Source organism: Entelurus aequoreus, linkage group LG05 (genome assembly GCF_033978785.1).
Source record: "Entelurus aequoreus isolate RoL-2023_Sb linkage group LG05, RoL_Eaeq_v1.1, whole genome shotgun sequence".
In the NCBI taxonomy this organism is placed as follows: domain Eukaryota; kingdom Metazoa; phylum Chordata; class Actinopteri; order Syngnathiformes; family Syngnathidae; genus Entelurus; species Entelurus aequoreus.
Genome location: NC_084735.1, coordinates 1,291,041 through 1,314,221, shown reverse-complemented (window position 1 = coordinate 1,314,221; position 23,181 = coordinate 1,291,041). Strand labels below are relative to the sequence as shown.

Genomic DNA, 23,181 nt, shown 5'->3' with positions numbered 1-23,181 from the left:
ACGTGACAAGAAGACAATTAAAGGTGTGCTGACCGTCACACAGACCACAGGGTAGCCAGCAGGCGGGTGAGCGCCACCCGGTGGGCGGTCGTGGTGGTCGTAGTGGAGCAGCGACACCACGCGGGGCAAAGAGGGGAAGGTGACGTCGGCCATGCTGGTGGTCTCCTCGATGTAGACCATCACTTTGCTCACCTGAGGGTAAAAACACACCAACGTGCTGGAAATAAAAAGATGCTAAAAGCAACACAAAGTACATCAACATATGATCAAATATCACAAATAAGTGTGACGTTTTTCTAGGTTTTTTTGTCCAAAATCCATGATGGTGCAAACCCAGAATTTAAAAAAAAATTTTGACCTAAAAATAACTTAAATTTAAAATAATTGTATATATTTTTAGTTTGTTTTATTTTGAAAAAAATACAATTATATTTTTTTTGTTTTGCTTAAATGTAGAACCTTATTTGATCAATAATGTATATTTGTTCCTTATGCAAACTCCAATATTGATTAAGTAAAAAAATAATAAAAAAATGACATTTTACCTCAAACTTATTCCCAGCCCCTTCCTGCTCCATCATTGATAAAAAACATATTGGCAAATGTTAGTAGCTTTAGGAGTTTTAGCACATGTCTAACATGAAAGCAATGGTTGTGAGTTTGAATCCTGATCAGATTTGTGTTTTAATGATGTTAACGTGTGTGTGTGTGTGTGTGTGTGTGTGTGTGTGTGTGTGTGTGTGTGTGTGTGTGTGTGTGTGTGTGTGTGTGTGTGTGTGTGTGTGTGTTGATTGCTAACCTGAGTTTCGGCCACCATGTTGTCGTCGGGTTTCAGGTGCAGCGTGAAAGCTTCCCTCATCTCCCGCACGCCGTCGTACAAAACCTCCACCTGCACCACCTTCTCCTTGTCACCCCGCCTGAACTCCACGTCTGCACACACACACGCACACGCACACGCACACCGCACACGCACACGCACACACACACACACACACACACACACACACACACACACACACACACACACACACACACACACACACACACACACACACACACACACACACACACAGGCGTGCATCAGAGGACGATTCTATTTTTGTTGTTTGATTAATCAAGTAATCTGTCCATCAGGTTGATCGATTAATCGATTAATCTATCCATTAGGTTGTTTGATTAATCTTCTTCGATTAATTAAGTAATCTGTCTATCAGGTTGTTCTATTAATCGAGTAATCTATCCATCAAGTTGTTCGCTTAATAGAGTTATCTGTCCATCAAGTTATTCGATCAATCGAGTAATCTATCCATCAGTATGTTCGATTAATCGAGTAATCTATCCATCAAGTTATTCGATTAATCAAGTAATCTAGCCATCGGGTTGTTCAATTAATTAAGTAATCTATCCATCAGGTTGTTTGATTAATCGAGTAATCTATCCATCAGATTGTTCGATTAAAGTGTAATCTTTTCATCAGGTTGTTCGATTAATTGATTAATCCATTCACCAGGTTGTTTGATTAATCGAGTAATCTATCCAACAGGTTGTTCGATTATCAAGTAATCTTTTCATCAGGTTGTTCGATTAATTGAGTAATCTATCCACCAGGTTGTTCGATTAATCAAGTAATATATCCATCAGGTTGTTTGATTAATCGAGTAATCTATCCATCAGGTTGTTCAATTAATCGAGTAGTCTATCCATCAGGTTGTTCGATTAATCTATCCATCAGCATGTTGGATTAATCGAGTAATGTGTCCATCAGGTTGTTCGATTAATCGATTTATCTATCCATTAGGTTGTTTGATTAATCTTCTTTGAATGATTGAGTAATTGGTCCATCAGGTTGTTCTATTAATCGAGTAATCTATCCATCAAGTTTTTTGCTTAATAGTTATCTGTCCATCAGATTGTTCGATTAATCGAGTAATCTGTCCATCAGGTTGTTCGATTAATCGAGTAATCTATCCATCAAGTTATTCGATTAATCAAGTAATCTAGCCATCGGGTTGTTCAATTAATTAAGTAATCTATCCAACAGGTTGTTTGATTAATCGAGTAATCTATCCAACAGGTTGTTTGATTAATCGCGTAATCCATCCAAAAGATTGTTCGATTATCGAGTAATCTTTTCATCAGGTTGTTTGATTAATCTAGTAATCTATCCATCAGGTTGTTTGATTAATCGACTAGTCCATCCATGAGGTTGTTGGATTAATCCAGTAATCTATCCATCAGAATGTTGGATTAATCGAGTAATGTATCCATCAGGTTGTTTGATTAATCGACTAGTCCATCCATGAGGTTGTTGGATTAATCGAGTAATGTATCCATCAGGTTGTTTGATTAATCGACTAGTCCATCCATGAGGTTGTTGGATTAATCGAGTAATGTATCCATCAGGTTGTTCGATTAATCGAGTAATCCATCCATCCATTCTATTTTTCTATTTATTCATAAACAGTGTTAAAAAAATGACTTTCAAAAAGTAATGAGTTACAGTTACTTGTTACTTTAACAAAAAAGTAATTGAATTACTAACGGAATTACTCTTTAATAAATGTAATTAATTACTAGGGAAATTAATTGATACCTTATTTGAAAAGTACAACTTTATAGATGTATATTACAACTTTATAGATGTATATTACAACTTTATCGATGTATAGTACAACTTTATAGACGTATATTACAACTTTATCGATGTATATTACAACTTTATCGATGTATATTACAACTTTATAGATGTATAGTACAACTTTTTAGATGAATATTTCAACTTTATAGACCGGATTTGAGCTAAATAGCTTATGTAGCTCATTGGTTACCTAAATTAAGAATATACAAAAACATGCAATAAAAGTATACTAGAGCATGTAATCAAATTAGGAAAAGTCCTAAAATGTCCTTTCATTAACACTTACTTGTACTTTAAAATGACACCTCTCCTCTACATCAGAACTAGACAACATGTAATATTGTAGACATGACACCTCTCCTCTACATCAGAACTAGACAACATGTAATATTGTAAACATGACACCTCTCCTCTACATCAGAACTAGACAACATGTAATATTGTAAACATGACACCTCTCCTCTACATCAGAACTAGACAACATGTAATATTGTAGACATGACACCTCTCCTCTACATCAGAACTAGACAACATGTAATATTGTAAACATGACACCTCTCCTCTACATCAGAACTAGACAACATGTAATATTGTAAACATGACACCTCTCCTCTACATCAGAACTAGACAACATGTAATATTGTAAACATGACACCTCTCCTCTACATCAGAACTAGACAACATGTAATATTGTAAACATGACACCTCTCCTCTACATCAGAACTAGACAACATGTAATATTGTAGACATGACACCTCTCCTCTACATCAGAACTGGACAACATGTAATATTGTAAACATGACACCTCTCCTCTACATCAGAACTAGACAACATGTAATATTGTAAACATGACACCTCTCCTCTACATCAGAACTAGACAACATGTAATATTGTAAACATGACACCTCTCCTCTACATCAGAACTAGACAACATGTAATATTGTAGACATGACACCTCTCCTCTACATCAGAACTAGACAACATGTAATATTGTAAACATGACACCTCTCCTCTACATCAGAACTAGACAACATGTAATATTGTAAACATGACACCTCTCCTCTACATCAGAACTAGACAACATGTAATATTGTAGACATGACACCTCTCCTCTACATCAGAACTAGACAACATGTAATATTGTAAACATGACACCTCTCCTCTACATCAGAACTAGACAACATGTAATATTGTAAACATGACACCTCTCCTCTACATCAGAACTAGACAACATGTAATATTGTAGACATGACACCTCTCCTCTACATCAGAACTAGACAACATGTAATATTGTAAACATGACACCTCTCCTCTACATCAGAACTAGACAACATGTAATATTGTAAACATGACACCTCTCCTCTACATCAGAACTAGACAACATGTAATATTGTAAACATGACACCTCTCCTCTACATCAGAACTAGACAACATGTAATATTGTAGACATGACACCTCTCCTCTACATCAGAACTAGACAACATGTAATATTGTAAACATGACACCTCTCCTCTACATCAGAACTAGACAACATGTAATATTGTAAACATGACACCTCTCCTCTACATCAGAACTAGACAACATGTAATATTGTAAACATGACACCTCTCCTCTACATCAGAACTAGACAACATGTAATATTGTAAACATGACACCTCTCCTCTACATCAGAACTAGACAACATGTAATATTGTAGACATGACACCTCTCCTCTACATCAGAACTAGACAACATGTAATATTGTAAACATGACACCTCTCCTCTACATCAGAACTAGACAACATGTAATATTGTAGACATGACACCTCTCCTCTACATCAGAACTAGACAACATGTAATATTGTAAACATGACACCTCTCCTCTACATCAGAACTAGACAACATGTAATATTGTAAACATGACACCTCTCCTCTACATCAGAACTAGACAACATGTAATATTGTAAACATGACACCTCTCCTCTACATCAGAACTAGACAACATGTAATATTGTAAACATGACACCTCTCCTCTACATCAGAACTAGACAACATGTAATATTGTAGACATGACACCTCTCCTCTACATCAGAACTAGACAACATGTAATATTGTAAACATGACACCTCTCCTCTACATCAGAACTAGACAACATGTAATATTGTAAACATGACACCTCTCCTCTACATCAGAACTAGACAACATGTAATATTGTAGACATGACACCTCTCCTCTACATCAGAACTAGACAACATGTAATATTGTAAACATGACACCTCTCCTCTACATCAGAACTAGACAACATGTAATATTGTAAACATGACACCTCTCCTCTACATCAGAACTAGACAACATGTAATATTGTAGACATGACACCTCTCCTCTACATCAGAACTAGACAACATGTAATATTGTAAACATGACACCTCTCCTCTACATCAGAACTAGACAACATGTAATATTGTAAACATGACACCTCTCCTCTACATCAGAACTAGACAACATGTAATATTGTAGACATGACACCTCTCCTCTACATCAGAACTAGACAACATGTAATATTGTAAACATGACACCTCTCCTCTACATCAGAACTAGACAACATGTAATATTGTAGACATGACACCTCTCCTCTACATCAGAACAAGACAACATGTAATATTGTAAACATGACACCTCTCCTCTACATCAGAACTAGACAACATGTAATATTGTAGACATGACACCTCTCCTCTACATCAGAACTAGACAACATGTAATATTGTAAACATGACACCTCTCCTCTACATCAGAACTAGACAACATGTAATATTGTAAACATGACACCTCTCCTCTACATCAGAACTAGACAACATGTAATATTGTAGACATGACACCTCTCCTCTACATCAGAACTAGACAACATGTAATATTGTAAACATGACACCTCTCCTCTACATCAGAACTAGACAACATGTAATATTGTAAACATGACACCTCTCCTCTACATCAGAACTAGACAACATGTAATATTGTAGACATGACACCTCTCCTCTACATCAGAACTAGACAACATGTAATATTGTAAACATGACACCTCTCCTCTACATCAGAACTAGACAACATGTAATATTGTAAACATGACACCTCTCCTCTACATCAGAACTAGACAACATGTAATATTGTAAACATGACACCTCTCCTCTACATCAGAACTAGACAACATGTAATATTGTAGACATGACACCTCTCCTCTACATCAGAACTAGACAACATGTAATATTGTAAACATGACACCTCTCCTCTACATCAGAACTAGACAACATGTAATATTGTAGACATGACACCTCTCCTCTACATCAGAACTAGACAACATGTAATATTGTAAACATGACACCTCTCCTCTACATCAGAACTAGACAACATGTAATATTGTAGACATGACACCTCTCCTCTACATCAGAACTAGACAACATGTAATATTGTAGACATGACACCTCTCCTCTACATCAGAACTAGACAACATGTAATATTGTAAACATGACACCTCTCCTCTACATCAGAACTAGACAACATGTAATATTGTAGACATGACACCTCTCCTCTACATCAGAACTAGACAACATGTAATATTGTAAACATGACACCTCTCCTCTACATCAGAACTAGACAACATGTAATATTGTAAACATGACACCTCTCCTCTACATCAGAACTAGACAACATGTAATATTGTAAACATGACACCTCTCCTCTACATCAGAACTAGACAACATGTAATATTGTAGACATGACACCTCTCCTCTACATCAGAACTAGACAACATGTAATATTGTAAACATGACACCTCTCCTCTACATCAGAACTAGACAACATGTAATATTGTAGACATGACACCTCTCCTCTACATCAGAACTAGACAACATGTAATATTGTAAACATGACACCTCTCCTCTACATCAGAACTAGACAACATGTAATATTGTAGACATGACACCTCTCCTCTACATCAGAACTAGACAACATGTAATATTGTAGACATGACACCTCTCCTCTACATCAGAACTAGACAACATGTAATATTGTAAACATGACACCTCTCCTCTACATCAGAACTAGACAACATGTAATATTGTAGACATGACACCTCTCCTCTACATCAGAACTAGACAACATGTAATATTGTAAACATGACACCTCTCCTCTACATCAGAACTAGACAACATGTAATATTGTAGACATGACACCTCTCCTCTACATCAGAACTAGACAACATGTAATATTGTAAACATGACACCTCTCCTCTACATCAGAACTAGACAACATGTAATATTGTAGACATGACACCTCTCCTCTACATCAGAACTAGACAACATGTAATATTGTAGACATGACACCTCTCCTCTACATCAGAACTAGACAACATGTAATATTGTAGACATGACACCTCTCCTCTACATCAGAACTAGACAACATGTAATATTGTAGACATGACACCTCTCCTCTACATCAGAACTAGACAACATGTAATATTGTAGACATGACACCTCTCCTCTACATCAGAACTAGACAACATGTAATATTGTAAACATGACACCTCTCCTCTACATCAGAACTAGACAACATGTAATATTGTAGACATGACACCTCTCCTCTACATCAGAACTAGACAACATGTAATATTGTAAACATGACACCTCTCCTCTACATCAGAACTAGACAACATGTAATATTGTAGACATGACACCTCTCCTCTACATCAGAACTAGACAACATGTAATATTGTAAACATGACACCTCTCCTCTACATCAGAACTAGACAACATGTAATATTGTAAACAACCAGCAGGATTTTACAGACACACCTTACAGCTTACAACAACATCAAGATCTTGGCCTCACTTCCTTTCATGCACCGCCACAATAAAAGAGAAATAGTCGCTAATAAATACAGTAGTGATTAGTGATCATAGAACTGAAAAAGTGTTGGTGCTACCAAAGAGCGTTGTTGGACTCACCTTGGGACACGGGGTGGTAGTCCTCCCCCGACACGGCCGAGCCGTCTTTGGTGTGAACTCGCACCACGGCCACCTGGGTGGTGTCGCCCAGCCGCAGCAACGGGATCCTCACCGTCGCCACGGCGCCCGCCTCCTTGGGCTCGCTGATGCTGAACTTGGTCTCCGAGAAGCGGATGATGGGTTCTAGGGATGGAGCGAGGACTTGGACATCAAGCTGGTCCTCAAGGAACCTCGCTATGATATAGCATAGCTCCGCTTATAGCGGGCGGACAAATAGTGCACTAATTGCTCAAGTTAGCAGCTAGCACCGCTAATCGCTAGCTGGCAGCTAGTGGCGAACATTGCTATGTAACCACTAGTGGAGCAAAAGGCTAGGTGACAACAAATGGCGTAAATTGTTAGCTAAACACTAGCGGCACAAATTGCTATATAGCAGGGGTCACCAACGCGGTGCCCGCGGGCACCAGGTCGCCCGTAAGGACCAGATGAGTCGCCCGCGGGCCTGTTCTAAAAAAAAAATAATAATAAAAAAAAAAATAAAAATAAAAAATTAAATTTTTTTTTTTTTTTTTTTTTTTAAAATTAAATCTACATAGAAAAAACACAAGATACACTTTCAATCAGTGCATCAACCCAAACAACCTCCCCCATGCACACTCATCCACACCCACTCACACAAAAGGGGTTATTTCTTTCTGCTACCAATATTCTGGTTCCCACAACATAGACAACACATCTGCAAGGGACACAGTCCCTGAAGCACACAAGATTGTATAGGCTGCTGGTCCACTAACATTTTCATTAATTACTATTTTTTATGTATTTATATTTATATTGTTTTACTTTCTTTTTTATCCAAGAAAATGTTTTTTATTTATTTATCTTATTTTATTTTATTTTTAAAAAAAGGGCCTTATCTTCAACAGACCAGGTTGTCAATGAAATTAGATTTGTTTAAAGGGTTTTTAAAAGCAGGTCCAGTCCAGATAATGTCCAAGTCGGACTCAGCAACACACACCTTCATTCATGTACACAGAAACAAATTAGGGAACACAACAGATTGCATATAATTTATAAACAAAATTACATTTTCAAAATAAGCATTTATGTACAGTCCAGATTATGTCCAGGTCACTCAAATTAGGGAACACAACAACAGATATCATATAATCTATAAACATAATTATACTTTCAAAATAAGCCTTTGAGGACTTCTCATCTTTTTTTTAATGTTTTTTGGCATCATTATCGTTTTCAACCATGTAACTTTCTAAAGTTAGAAAATACTGAATAAATGTTTTAAAGAAAGTAATACTAAGTGAATATCGGTTTTTGGCCTTAAAAATAAACATTTTACAGAGTACTATAATTAAATTGACTAAATCATGATTGTCAATGAACTCTCCTAAAATAACAGAAACCACATTAAGCTTCATAAACAAACCAATCCTTAAACACATTTTTTCAACTTCCACCCAAAACAAAGACACAATATGACAATACCAAAACAAATGCAGGGTGGATTCAGGCTCCTGACAACAAAATCGGCAATCATCTGACTCTGTCTTATTCCATAATTTTAACATTTTCCCTGTGGGTAAGAAGTTATAAATAATTTTAATTCAAAAATAACGATTTTGCACATCGATAGTGGTTTTATAGATTAGTTTGAATATGGCATCCCATGGCAACGGGCAGTCAAAAAAGTCCTCCCATTTTCCATTTGTGTTGTATGAGGCAGCCTTCAAAGATTTCTTTATTAAATAAAAATTATATATTTTTCTATTTACTTTAGTTCCTTTTTGCCAACTAGAATTTCTTATTAGAGGTTTACAAACTAATAATTTAGTAGTTCCATAATTAATTATTTGTTTCCATCTTTTCCCAATGACTCCAGTTAGTTGATCAAATGAAAAGCTTGAGCAAGCATCACCATACATAGCTCTAAATTCATCATACTTCATCATTTTACCATTCTCATTGATAATATCATTGACAAAAATGATTCCTCTTTCAAACATATTTTTCCAAAAGAAAGGCTTTCCATCTATTACAATATTAGAGTTCATCCATATTAACTGCTGCAAAATATCGTCTCTTTTTTCTGGCACATAAAATTGAAAACACCACTATGAGTGGATTGTTTCCTTTATGAACCCCGCCATGTTTCCCAGCAGACTCTCTGGGAGGGGATCACTTGTAAAAAAGGATACAATTTCTTTTGATACAGTACATGTTTTTTGTCCAACAGGACATTTGTGTACCACTCAATGTTTAAATACATCTTTGGAACAATTGATGCTTTTAAAGACAGACACATAGCTTCAAGGTTGAGAAGTTTCAGGCCCCCATATTCATACTCTTTGTACAAAACCTTTCTTTTAATCTTTTCTGGTTTGCCGTTCCAGACAAAATCGAAGACCCTCCGCTCATAAATCTTAAAAAAGTTTTGTGATGGAGCTGGTAATGACAAAAACAAATAAATAAATTGAGGAATAATTAACGAGTTGGCAACAGACATTTTACCATACAAGGTTAGGGATTTTCCTTTCCATTTTTGCATAATTTTGTCCAGCTTTCTTAGTCGATTATCATAATTTACTGAGCCTAGATCTTCCAAATTTTCTGGGACAACAACACCAAGTATGTTAACTGGTCCATCTGTCCACAAAACAGGCACTTTGCATTCCATTCGAAAGGACGTTCCCTTTAGATTTCCGATCCTTAACATTTTACATTTATCATAATTAAGCTTAAGGCCAGATTGCTGTGAAAATATGTCCAAAAGATTAAGAAGGTTCCGCAAACAATGAGGAAAAATCTTATCTTTGTGAATCAGCCTTTTCTGACATGAACTTCATCAAGAACAAACACAGAACACGCCTCACTGATGCACATCTGCAAGACTCACTCAGAGTTGCAGTGTCAAGTTACACACCAGAGTACAACACACTAGTTAACAGCATGCAATGCCAGGCTTCCCACTAACTGACAAAGAAACAGATAACAGATTTGGTGTCCAGTTCAAAGTGTGACATGATTTAAAAATTTGAGAGTTTACTTTTGTATTTTACATGAGTTATTATTTGTACAAACATGGTGAAATGTAATTCATGATTTGTTCAAAAATGTTAGTGGCTAGCTAGTTAAAATGGGATATTGTGATTTCACAAGACTGTCTTAGAAGTGATCATTTGAAAATGTTCAATTTGAAAAATGTGCACTTAGAGAAAATATAAAAATAAAGTGTTGCATATTGATATTTATCTGTTTCTATATATATTTATTGTGAGAAATCATTAAGATGATCAGTGTTTCCACAAAGATAAATATCATTAATTATTAATAATAACAGAGTTAAAGGTAAATTGAGCAAATTGGCTACTTCCGGCAATTTATTTAAGTGTGTATCTAACTGGTAGCCCTTCGCATTAATCAGTACCCAAGAAGTAGCCCTTGGTTTCAAAAAGGTTGGTGACCCCTGCTATATAGCAACTAGCGGCACAAATTGATAGCTAACGACTTGTGGCGCAAATTGCTAGCTAACAACTTGTGGCCCAAATTGCTAGCTAACTACGAGTGGCGCAAATTGCTAGCCAAAAGCTAGTGGCGCAAATAGCTAGATAGTGGCGCAAATAGCTAGTTAAAAACTAGTGGCGCAAATTGCTATATAGCGAAGCGCCTCAAATTTATAGCTAACAACTAGTGGCGCAAAATTCCTAGCTAAAAGCTAGTGCCGCAAAATGCTGGGCAACAACATGTGGCGCAAATTGCTAGCTAAAAACTAGCGGCGCAAATTGCTAGAGATCAACTAGCGGAACAGTTCATCGGTTGTTAGCATGTTTCATGCTATCCTCTATCCTCGGACTCATTAAATGTGGTACTTGGTGCAATCTGACTGCTAGCCTGCTAACATTGACACGTAAGCACATTAGCGTTAGCGTGCTGGATTTTCTTAGCTAATTCTACAGGGTATACATCTCAGAGTCATATTCTTGTACTCACCACATGCTAACTTGAACAGGCTAACTTGAACGGGCTAACTTGAACAGGCTAACTTGAACAGGCTAACTTGAACATGCTAACTTGAACAGGATAACTTAAACATGCTAACTTGAACAGGATAACTTGAACATGCTAACTTGAACAGGCTAACTTGAACAGGCTAACTTGAACATGCTAACTTGAACAGGCTAACTTGAACATGCTAACTTGAGCAGGCTAACTTCAACAGGCTAACTTGAACAGGCTAACTTGAACATGCTAACTTCAACAGGCTAACTTGAACAGGCTAACTTGAACAGGCTAACTTGAACATGCTAACTTGAACAGGCTAACTTTAGCATGTAGCATGTTTCTTGCTAACTAGCGCCCCCCCGAGTGCCGCTGTCTTACTGTCGGCAGTGTCTTGGATCTTCACCAGCGTCTCCTTCAGGGCCCCCAGCGCGGCCCCAAACCCTGAGTCGCTCTCCGGGCTCCCGAGAACCAGGCGAAACTCCTCCGGGTCCTCGTAGAGCGAGTCGTCCACCAGCGACACCGCGCACGCCTTCTCCGTCTCGCCTGTCAAGGTGTGCAAACCACAGGTGAGCAAGGAAGCAAGGAAGGAAGGAAGGAAGGAAGGAAGGAAGGAAGGTGCCTACCGGGCAGGAAGGTGAGGATTGATGCGTCCGTGTTGGGACGCTCCTCAAAGTCCGAGACCACCTGGGCCGACCCCTGGCGGGTGTAGCAGCGCACGGTGGAGCGCCACCTGAGGTCACCACTGCGGTGCACCGTAACCGCCAGCTGGCCCTCGTGCTCCTGGACGGAGTGCACCGCCTCACGGAACTGAACCTTCGGCACTGCCAGGACGCCACGTGAAGATCACGTGACCAAGGGAGCATTCACGAAGAAAGTTAGCGTGCTAACAGCTAACATGTGTCAAGTTGTACAGCTGCAAAATCAGCTAAATAAGTTAGCATGCTAACGTGTCAACGACCAAGGTGTATGACTCTAGGAGGTGTACGGCTGTATAATTGTAAAAAAACAAACAAAAAACGTTAGCGTGCTAACAGTTAGCATGTGTCAAGTATCAATTTTTATACATTTTTATACATTTTTATCAATTTTTATCTTTTTTTTTTACATTTTTATAAATTTATATCAATTTTTTTGTCAATTATTATCAATTTTTATCAATTTTTATCAATTATTATCAATTTTTATCAATTTTTATCTATTTTTATCAATTATTATCAATTTTTATCAATTTTTATAATTTTTTTTTACATTTTTATAAATTTATATCAATTTTTATCAATTATTATCAATTTTTATCAATTTTTTGATGGATTTAATTTATAGGTGTACCGCTGCTAAATTGGTTGAAAAATTATCATGCTAATCTTAACATTAAAATGCTAACAGCTAGCATGTGTCAACTACTGAAGTGCATGGCTGTAAAATTGTCACAAAAAAAAACGTTAGCGTGCTAACAGTTAGCATGTGTCAAGTATACATTTTTATAAATTTTTATACATTTTTATCATTTTTGTTACATTTTTATAAATTCAAATCAATTTTGATCAATTATTATCAATTTTTATCAATTTTTATAAATTTTTTGATGGATTTAATTTACAGGTGTACCGCTGCTAAATTGGATGAAAAAGTTAACATGCTAATCTTAACATTAAAATGCTAACAGGTAGCATTTATTTATTTATTTATTTATTTATTTATTTATTTATTTATTTATTTATTTATTTATTTATTTATCATGTGTCAACTACTGAAGTGTATGGCTGTAAAATGGGCAAAAAAAAAAAAGTTAGCGTGCTAACAGTTAGTATCAATTTTTTATACATTTTTATAAATTTTTTGATTGATTTAATTTTTAGGTGTACCGCTGCTAAATTGGCTGAAAAAGTTATCATGCTAATCTTAACATTAAAATGCTAACAGCTAGCATGTGTCAACTACTGAAGTATATGGCTGTAAAATGGGCTAAAAAAAGGTTAGCGTACTAACAGTTAGCATGTGTAAAGTATAAATTTTTATAATTTTTTTTAAATTTTTTAAAATTTTTAACAATTTTTATCAATTCTTATCAATTTTTATCAATTCTAATAAATTTTTATCAATTTTTTGATGGATTGAATTTTTAGGTGTACCGCTGCTAAATTCGCTGAAAAAGTTAGCACGCTAATCGTAACATTAAAAATACTAACAGCTAGCACGTGACAACTACTGAAGTGTATGGCTGTAAAGTTGTCCAAAAAAAAAGTTAGCGTGCTAACAGTTAGCATGTGTCAAGTATACATGTTTATACATTTTTATACATTTTTATAAATTTTTATCATTTTTTTTTACATTTTTATAAATTTATATACATTTTTATCAATTATTATCAATTTTTATCAATTTTTATCAATTTTTTGATGGATTTAATTTATAGGTGTACCGCTGCTAAATTGGATGAAAAAGTTAACATGCTAATCTTAACATTAAAATGCTAACAGGTAGCATTTATTTATTTATTTATTTATTTATCATGTGTCAACTACTGAAGTATATGGCTGTAAAATGGGCTAAAAAAAAAAAAGTTAGCGTGCTAACAGTTAGTATCAATTTTTTTTATAAATTTTTATCAATTTTTTGATTGATTGAATTTTTAGGTGTGCCGCTGCTAAATTGGCTGAAAAATGTGTCATGCTAATCTTAACATTAAAATGCTAACAGCTAGGATGTGTCAACTACTGAAGTATATGGCTGTAAAATGGGCTAAAAAAAGGTTAGCGTGCTAACAGTTAGCATGTGTAAAGTATAATTTTTTTTAAATTTTTAAAAAAAAATTTAACAATTTTTTTTTTAAATTTTTAACAATTTTTATCAATTCTTATCAATTTTAATCAATTCTAATACATTTTTATCAATTTTTTGATGGATTGAATTTTTAGGTGTACCGCTGCTAAATTCGCTGAAAAAGTTAGCACGCTAATCGTAACATTAAAAATACTAACAGCTAGCATGTGACAACTACTGAAGTGTATGGCTGTAAAGTTGTCCAAAAAAAACGTTAGCATGCTAACAGTTAGCATGTGTCAAGTATACATTTTTAGGTGTAACGCTGCTAAATTGGTTGAAAAAGTTATCACGCTAATCTTAACATTAAAATGCTAAGAGCTCGCATGTATCAACTACTGAAGTGTATGGCTGTAAAATTGTCCAAAAAAACCCGTTAGCGTGCTAACAGTTAGCATGTGCCAAGTATCAATTGTTATCAATTTTTTGATTGATCGAATTTTTAGGTGTACCGCTGCTAAATTGGTTGAAAAAGTTATCACGCTAATCTTAACATTAAAATGCTAACAGCTAGCATGTGTCAACTACTGAAGTGCATGGCTGTAAAATTGTCAAAAAAAAAACGTTAGCGTGCTAACAGTTAGCATGTGTCAAGTATACATTTTTATAAATTTATATACATTTTTATCAATTATTATCAATTTTTATCAATTTTTATCAATTTTTTGATGGATTTAATTTATAGGTGTACCGCTGCTAAATTGGATGAAAAAGTTAACATGCTAATCTTAACATTAAAATGCTAACAGGTAGCATTTATTTATTTATTTATTTATTTATCATGTGTCAACTACTGAAGTATATGGCTGTAAAATGGGCTAAAAAAAAAAAAGTTAGCGTGCTAACAGTTAGTATCAATTTTTTTTATAAATTTTTATCAATTTTTTGATTGATTGAATTTTTAGGTGTGCCGCTGCTAAATTGGCTGAAAAATGTGTCATGCTAATCTTAACATTAAAATGCTAACAGCTAGGATGTGTCAACTACTGAAGTATATGGCTGTAAAATGGGCTAAAAAAAGGTTAGCGTGCTAACAGTTAGCATGTGTAAAGTATAAATTTTTTTAAATTTTTAAAAAAAAATTTAACAATTTTTTTTTAAAATTTTTAACAATTTTTATCAATTCTTATCAATTTTAATCAATTCTAATACATTTTTATCAATTTTTTGATGGATTGAATTTTTAGGTGTACCGCTGCTAAATTCGCTGAAAAAGTTAGCACGCTAATCGTAACATTAAAAATACTAACAGCTAGCATGTGACAACTACTGAAGTGTATGGCTGTAAAGTTGTCCAAAAAAAACGTTAGCATGCTAACAGTTAGCATGTGTCAAGTATACATTTTTAGGTGTAACGCTGCTAAATTGGTTGAAAAAGTTATCACGCTAATCTTAACATTAAAATGCTAAGAGCTCGCATGTATCAACTACTGAAGTGTATGGCTGTAAAATTGTCCAAAAAAACCCGTTAGCGTGCTAACAGTTAGCATGTGCCAAGTATCAATTGTTATCAATTTTTTGATTGATCGAATTTTTAGGTGTACCGCTGCTAAATTGGTTGAAAAAGTTATCACGCTAATCTTAACATTAAAATGCTAACAGCTAGCATGTGTCAACTACTGAAGTGCATGGCTGTAAAATTGTCAAAAAAAAAACGTTAGCGTGCTAACAGTTAGCATGTGTCAAGTATACATTTTTATACATTTTTATACATTTTTATAATTTTTTTTACATTTTTATACATTTATATCAATTTTTATCAATTATTATCAATTTGTATCAATTTTTTGATGGATTTAATTTATAGGTGTACCGCTGCTAAATTGGATGAAAAAGTTAACATGCTAATCTTAACATTAAAATGCTAACAGGTAGCATTTATTTATTTATTTATTTATCATGTGTCAACTACTGAAGTATATTGCTGTAAAATGGGCTAAAAAAAAAAAGTTAGCGTGCTAACAGTTAGTATCAATTTTTTAAATAAATTTTTATCTATTTTTTATAAATTTTTTGATTGATTGAATTTTTAGGTGTGCCGCTGCTAAATTGGCTGAAAAAGTTATCATGCTAATCTTAACATTAAAATGCTAACAGCTAGCATGTGTCAACTACTGAAGTATATGGCTGTAAAATGGGCTAAAAAAAAAAGTTAGCGTGCTAACAGCTAGCATGTGTCAAGTATCAGGTTTTTAAGCCTTTTTTAAAAGCATCCACAGTCTGTGGTGCCCTCAGGTGGTCAGGGAGAGCAGCTGATGTAGTCGGACAAACGACTTACAGTCCGACACAGAGTCGTTGATGAAGACCGTCGCCTTCCCGGGTTCTCCCAGGACGCCGTTGGTCGGCATACGCAGGACCAGGTCAAAGGTCTCCGGCCCCTCCAGCTCGGGCTTACCCAGGTCATCCAGGAGGTCGACCCTGAAGGTTAGCACGCTGACGCCCGGGGCGAAGTCCAGGTTGCGACTGACGCCCACGTAGTCCACGCCGGCTGACGACAAAGTTGGGACAACGTCGGCGAAGATGCGGAGAAAGTTTTTGACATCCGGCAATCCGGGGGCCTCACCTTCCGCGGAGGCCGGCTCGGATTTACGAGAGCGAACGGTGACGCTGGCGGCCTTGGTGAGGTCGGTGCCGGTGCGCCGCACTTTGACGTCCACGTGACCGGCGCTCTCGTCCACGTGATACGCCTGCTCGCCAAAATAAAAGACTGGAGCTGAGAGGGATGAAAATACAAAGTAGTTATTTATTTAGAAAGTTAGCATGTGTGTTAGCATGTTAGCATGTGTGTTAGCATGTTAGCATGTGTGTGTGCACATGTTAGCATGTGTGTTAGCATGTATGTGTTAGCATCTTAGCATGTGTGTTAACATGTTAGCATGTGCGTTAGCATGTTTGCATGTGTATGTGCACATGTTAGTATGCGTGTTAGCATGTTAGCATGTGTGTTAGCATGTTAGCATGTATATGTTAGCATCTTAGCATGTGTGTTAACATGTTAGCATGTGTGTTAACATGTTAGCATGTGTGTTAGCATGTTAGCGTGTGTGATAACATGTTAGCTTGTGTGTTAGCATGTTTGCATGTGTGTTAACATGTTAGTATGTGTGTTAGCATGTGTGTTAGCATGTTAGCATGGGAGTTAGCATGTTTGTTAGCATGTTTGCATGTGTGTTAGCATGTTAGCATGTGTGTTAGCATGTTAGCATGTGTGTTAGCATGTTAGCATGTGTGTTCGCATGTTAGCATGTGTGTTCGCATGTTAGCATGTGTGTTAGCATGTTAACATGTGTGTTAGCATGTTAGCATGTGTGTTAGCATGTTAGCATGGGAGTTAGCATTTTAACATGTGTGTTAGCATGTTTGCATGTGTGTTAGCATGCTAGCATGTGTGTTAGCATGTTAACATGTGTGCTAGCATGTTAGCATGTGTGTTAGCATGTGTGTTATCATGTTAGCATGTATGTTAGCATGTGTGTTAGCATGCTAACATGTGTGTTAGCATGTGTGCTAGCATGTTAGCATGTGTGTTAGCATGTTAGCATGTGTGTTAGCATGTTAGCATGGGAGTTAGCATTTTAGCATGTGTGTTAGCATGTTAGCATGTGTGTTAGCATGTTTGCATGTGTGTTAGCATGTTAGCATGTGTGTTAGCATGTTTGCATGCAACCTTATACTGGTATTGTACAAGAGTGTGTGTTTGCATAAATGTGCGTGTGTTAGCGTGCAAGAACCTTGGCGCTTGTGTGTGTGTGTGTGTGTGTGTGTGTGTGTGTGTGTGTGTGTGTGTGGTGTGTGTGTGTGTGTGTGTGTGTGTCTGAGTGTGTGTGTGTGGTGTGTGTGTTTGTGTGTGTGTATGTGTGTGGTGTGTGTGTGTGTGGTGTGTGTGTGTGTGTACACCCTGTCATGAACTCTCAATAGAACATGTCTCCTTCCGACTAGCACTATACATGAGTGTGTGTGTGTGTGTTGTGACACACACACACACACACACACACACACACACACACACACACACACACACACACACACACACACACACACACACACACACACACACACACACACACACACACACACACACACACACACACAGAGAGAGAGAGAGAGAGAGAGAGTGCTCCAAGGTGTATTTGAAGTGATGTTGTTCCCTCAGGCAGCAGTTTCATCTTCAGGCAACTTTCAAGTGAGGATAAAAGTTGATCTTCTTTCTTTTCCTCATTCCTTCAAATCTCTCACTAGTCCACAAATAAAACTGCTTTTATCTGATGTGCTTTTTTTTACTCCTGTCTCTGTGACGAATGTCACGTTGTCCACAACTACTGCTTCTCCATGTCCTCTCTCTACCTTTCACACACACCATCACCTCCCAGCACACACCCGCACACACACACACACACACACACACACACACACACACACACACACACACACACACACACACACACACACACACACACACACGCACACACACACACCACACACACGCACACACACACACACACACACACACACACACCCCCCCACACACACACACACACACACACGCACACACACACACACGCACACACACACACGTCTTTAATGTAAGAGCCGCATAGAGCCCAGACCTACAGAGACAGCAGGATAAAAAGGAGACGTGTCACTTCACAAAAAAAGCGTGTAAAAAAGCAGGAGTGAAAGTACAGTAGGAGTGAAAGTACAGCAGGAGTGAAAGTACAGTAGGAGTGAAAGTACAGCAGGAGTGAAAGTAATGAGACACATCTCTGAATTAACCCTTTAGTCTACTTTCTTTTTCTACTACATTAAAGGTATAGGACACGCAAAACAGCCAAGCTCAAAAAAGTGTTTATATATATATATATATATATATATATATATATATATATATATATATATATATATATATATATATATATATATATATATATACATATATATAGATATATACGTATACATATTATATACTGTATATATATATAAATATATACAGTACATATACACATCAATCAATCAATCAATCACATGTATATAGTACATTACAGCCTAATATGTCAATATTTCATAAAAACATTGATTAATATTTTTTTGTATGTATTTTTTTCATTTATTTTATTTATTTACTCATTTAATAATTTTTTTTAATTAAAATGTTGTCATTTTAAAATGTTTTTATTTTGTTTAATGCAGTTCCCCCCTATCAATGTATTTATTATCTATATCTATATCTATCTATTTTATAATTATTTTGTAATTTTTGTAATGTATTTTTGTTCATATTTTAATGCATTTCCCCCTTATTTATTTATTTTTTAATTATCATAAAATTTCTCTAATATTTTGTAATTTCTTTAATTCACTTATTTGTTTATTATTTAATGCAGCTCCCTCTTATTCATTTATTTATGTTTTTATTATTATTTATTTTATAAATATTTTGTCATTTTAAAATGTATTTATTTATAATGCAGTTCCCTCTTATTCATTCATTGATTTTTTTAATCCTAATTTTTTTTTAAATTAATTTCTGTGTAATTACAGCCTAACAGGTCAATATTTCATAGAAACACTGATTAATATTTTGTATTTTTTTTCATTTATTTTTATTTATTTACTCATTTAATTATTTTTTATTAATACTTTGTAATTTTAAAGTGTTTTTATTTTTTTATGCAGTTCCCCCTTATCAATGTATTTATTTTTGTATTGTATCTATTTTATAATTATTTAGTTTTAATTTATTTTTGTTCATTTTTTAATGCATTTCCTACTTATTTATTTATTTTTTAATCATCATAACATTTCACTAATATTTTGTAATTTCTTTCATTCATTTCTTTGTTTATTATTTATGCATGCAGCTCCCTCTTATTCATTTATTTATTTTTTATTATTATTAACTTTATAAATATTTTGTCATTTTAAAATGTATTTTTTTATAATGCAGTTCCCCCTTATTCATTCATTGATTTTTATCATAATTTATTTCATTAATTTCTTTGTAATTACAGCCTTATAGGTCAATATTTCATAAAAACACTGATTAATATTTTTTTGTATGTATTTTTTTCATTTATTTTATTTATTTACTCATTTAATAATTTTTTTTTATTAAAATGTTGTCATTTTAAAATGTTTTTATTTTGTTTAATGCAGTTCCCCCCTATCAATGTATTTATTATCTATATCTATCTATTTTATAATTATTTTGTAATTTTTGTAATGTATTTTTGTTCATATTTTAATGCATTTCCCCCTTATTTATTTATTTTTTAATTATCATAAAATTTCTGTAATATTTTGTAATTTCTTTAATTTATTTATATGTTTATTATTTAATGCAGCTCTCTCTTATTCATTTATTTATGTTTTTATTATTATTTATTTTATAAACATTTTGTCATTTTAAAATGTATTTATTTATAATGCAGTTCCCCCTTATTCATTCATTGATTTTTTTAATCCTAATTTTTTTTAAATTAATTTCTTTGTAATTACAGCCTAACAGGTCAATATTTCATAGAAACACTGATTAATATTTTGTATTTTTTTTCATTTATTTACTCATTTAATTATTTTTTATTAATACTTTGTAATTTTAAAGTGTTTTTATTTTTTGTATGCAGTTCCCCCTTATCAATGTATTTATTTTTGTATTGTATCTATTTTATAATTATTTTGTTTTAATTTATTTTTGTTCATTTTTTAATGCATTTCCTACTTATTTATTTATTTTTTAATCATCATAACATTTCACTAATATTTTGTAATTTCTTTCATTCATTTCTTTGTTTATTATTTAATGCATGCAGCTCCCTCTTATTCATTTATTTATTTTTTATTATTATTAATTTTATAAATATTTTGTCATTTTAAAATGTATTTTTTTATAATGCAGTTCCCCCTTTTATCATAATTTATTTCATTAATTTCTTTGTAATTACAGCCTTATAGGTCAATATTTCATAAAAAACACTGATTTTGATGCATTATTATTTGTGGAACAATGACAGTTTCCTCCAAAAACTCACATTATTTCTCCTTAGCCCCAAAAAGGAGGCCCTCAAAAAAGTGTTAAGTAGGTAACATTTTAATATTTTGTACGCACATGAACTGTATTTATATATACTGTATTTAAAATTACAGTATGTATACTGTATATACAGTATTTATGTTTCAGCAATTTTTTTTTGTAGATTTCCCCCCCAAAACTGTCGCTGCGACGTGAAAGTAAGACGGCAGGATCGAGCAGGACCCGGCGGGATCTCGCAGGACCCGGCGGGATCTAGCAGGACCCGGCGGGATCTAGCAGGACCCGGCAGGATCTAGCAGGACCCGGCAGGATCTAGCAGGACCCGGCGGGATCTCGCAGGACCCGGCGGGATCTAGCAGGACCCGGCGGGATCTAGCAGGACCCGGCAGGATCTAGCAGGACCCGGCGGGATCTAGCAGGACCCGGCGGGATCTAGCAGGACCCGGCAGGATCTAGCAGGACCCGGCGGGGAGCGTCTTCTAATGGACGACAGTGACGAGACACCAGTTGGACTTCCTGTGTTGGTATGACAGTTACTATTTCAATGGGACATTTCATTCACGTTGTGTCATTTTGAAAAGTTATTATTTTGTCTCCTTTTTTATGCAGTTCCTCCTTATTTATTTATTTTTTAATCATACTTTTTTAAAATCTATTTCTTTGTAAATTTGTAAATTTATTTTTTCTTTCTATATTTTTGATGCAGTTCTTCCTTATTAATTAATTCATTTTTTATCATTATTTATTTTATTAATAATTCTTACTTTTTTATTTTTTTTTAAATGCAGTCCCCCCTTATTTACTATTTATTGTTATCTGTTTTATAATGTTTTAATTCCCTATTATTTCCTTTTTTAATGAATAATTTCATTAATATTTTGTAATTTTTGTCACTTATTTCTTTATTTATTATTTAATGCAATTTCCTGCTAATAATTTATTTACTTGTAATTATTATTTATTTTATAAGTATTTTGTCATTTTTAAATGTATTCATTTTGTTTATTTATAATGCAGTCTCCCCTTATTCATTTATGCATTTTTTAATCATTATTTTTTTATTAATTGTCTTGTAATTTTGTTAATTTATTTATTTTTCCATATTTTTTTAATGCAATTCTTCCGTATTAAATTATTTCTTTTTTATCATTATTTATTTTAATAATATTTAGTATTTTTTTGTAATAATGTGTTTTTAATGCAGTTCCACCTTATTTATTTTTCAACAATTATTTATTTTGTTGATAGTGTATTTAAATTTATTTTTTAATCTATTTCTTTAACATACTTCCCCTATAAGTCAGCACATAATTACGAGCAGTGTTTCCCAGCAGCAATTTTTTTAATACATTTTTTTAATGCAGTTCTTCCTTATTAATTACATCATTTTTTATCATTATTTATTTTATAATAATTCTTACTTTTTAATATTTTCAAAAATGCAGTTCCCCCTTATTTACTCATTTAATTATTATTATTTATTTTATTAATATTTTGTAATTTTAGAATTTGTTTATTTTTGTTTATTTTTTAATGCAGTTCCCCCTTAGCAATGTATTTATTTATTTATTGTTATCTATTTTATAATTATCTTTAAAAAATATATATATATATTTTTGTTCATTTTTTTACGTCAGTTCCCCCTTATTTAATTTTTTTAATGAATAATTTCATTAATATTTTGTAATTCTTTTTCA

At 34.2% G+C, this 23,181-nt stretch overlaps 1 pseudogene; it reads right to left on the bottom strand.

Moving 5' to 3' along the window:
* Positions 1–23,181, bottom strand: part of LOC133649512 (FRAS1-related extracellular matrix protein 2-like) — a 118,780-nt pseudogene that overhangs the window by 26,512 nt on the left and 69,087 nt on the right.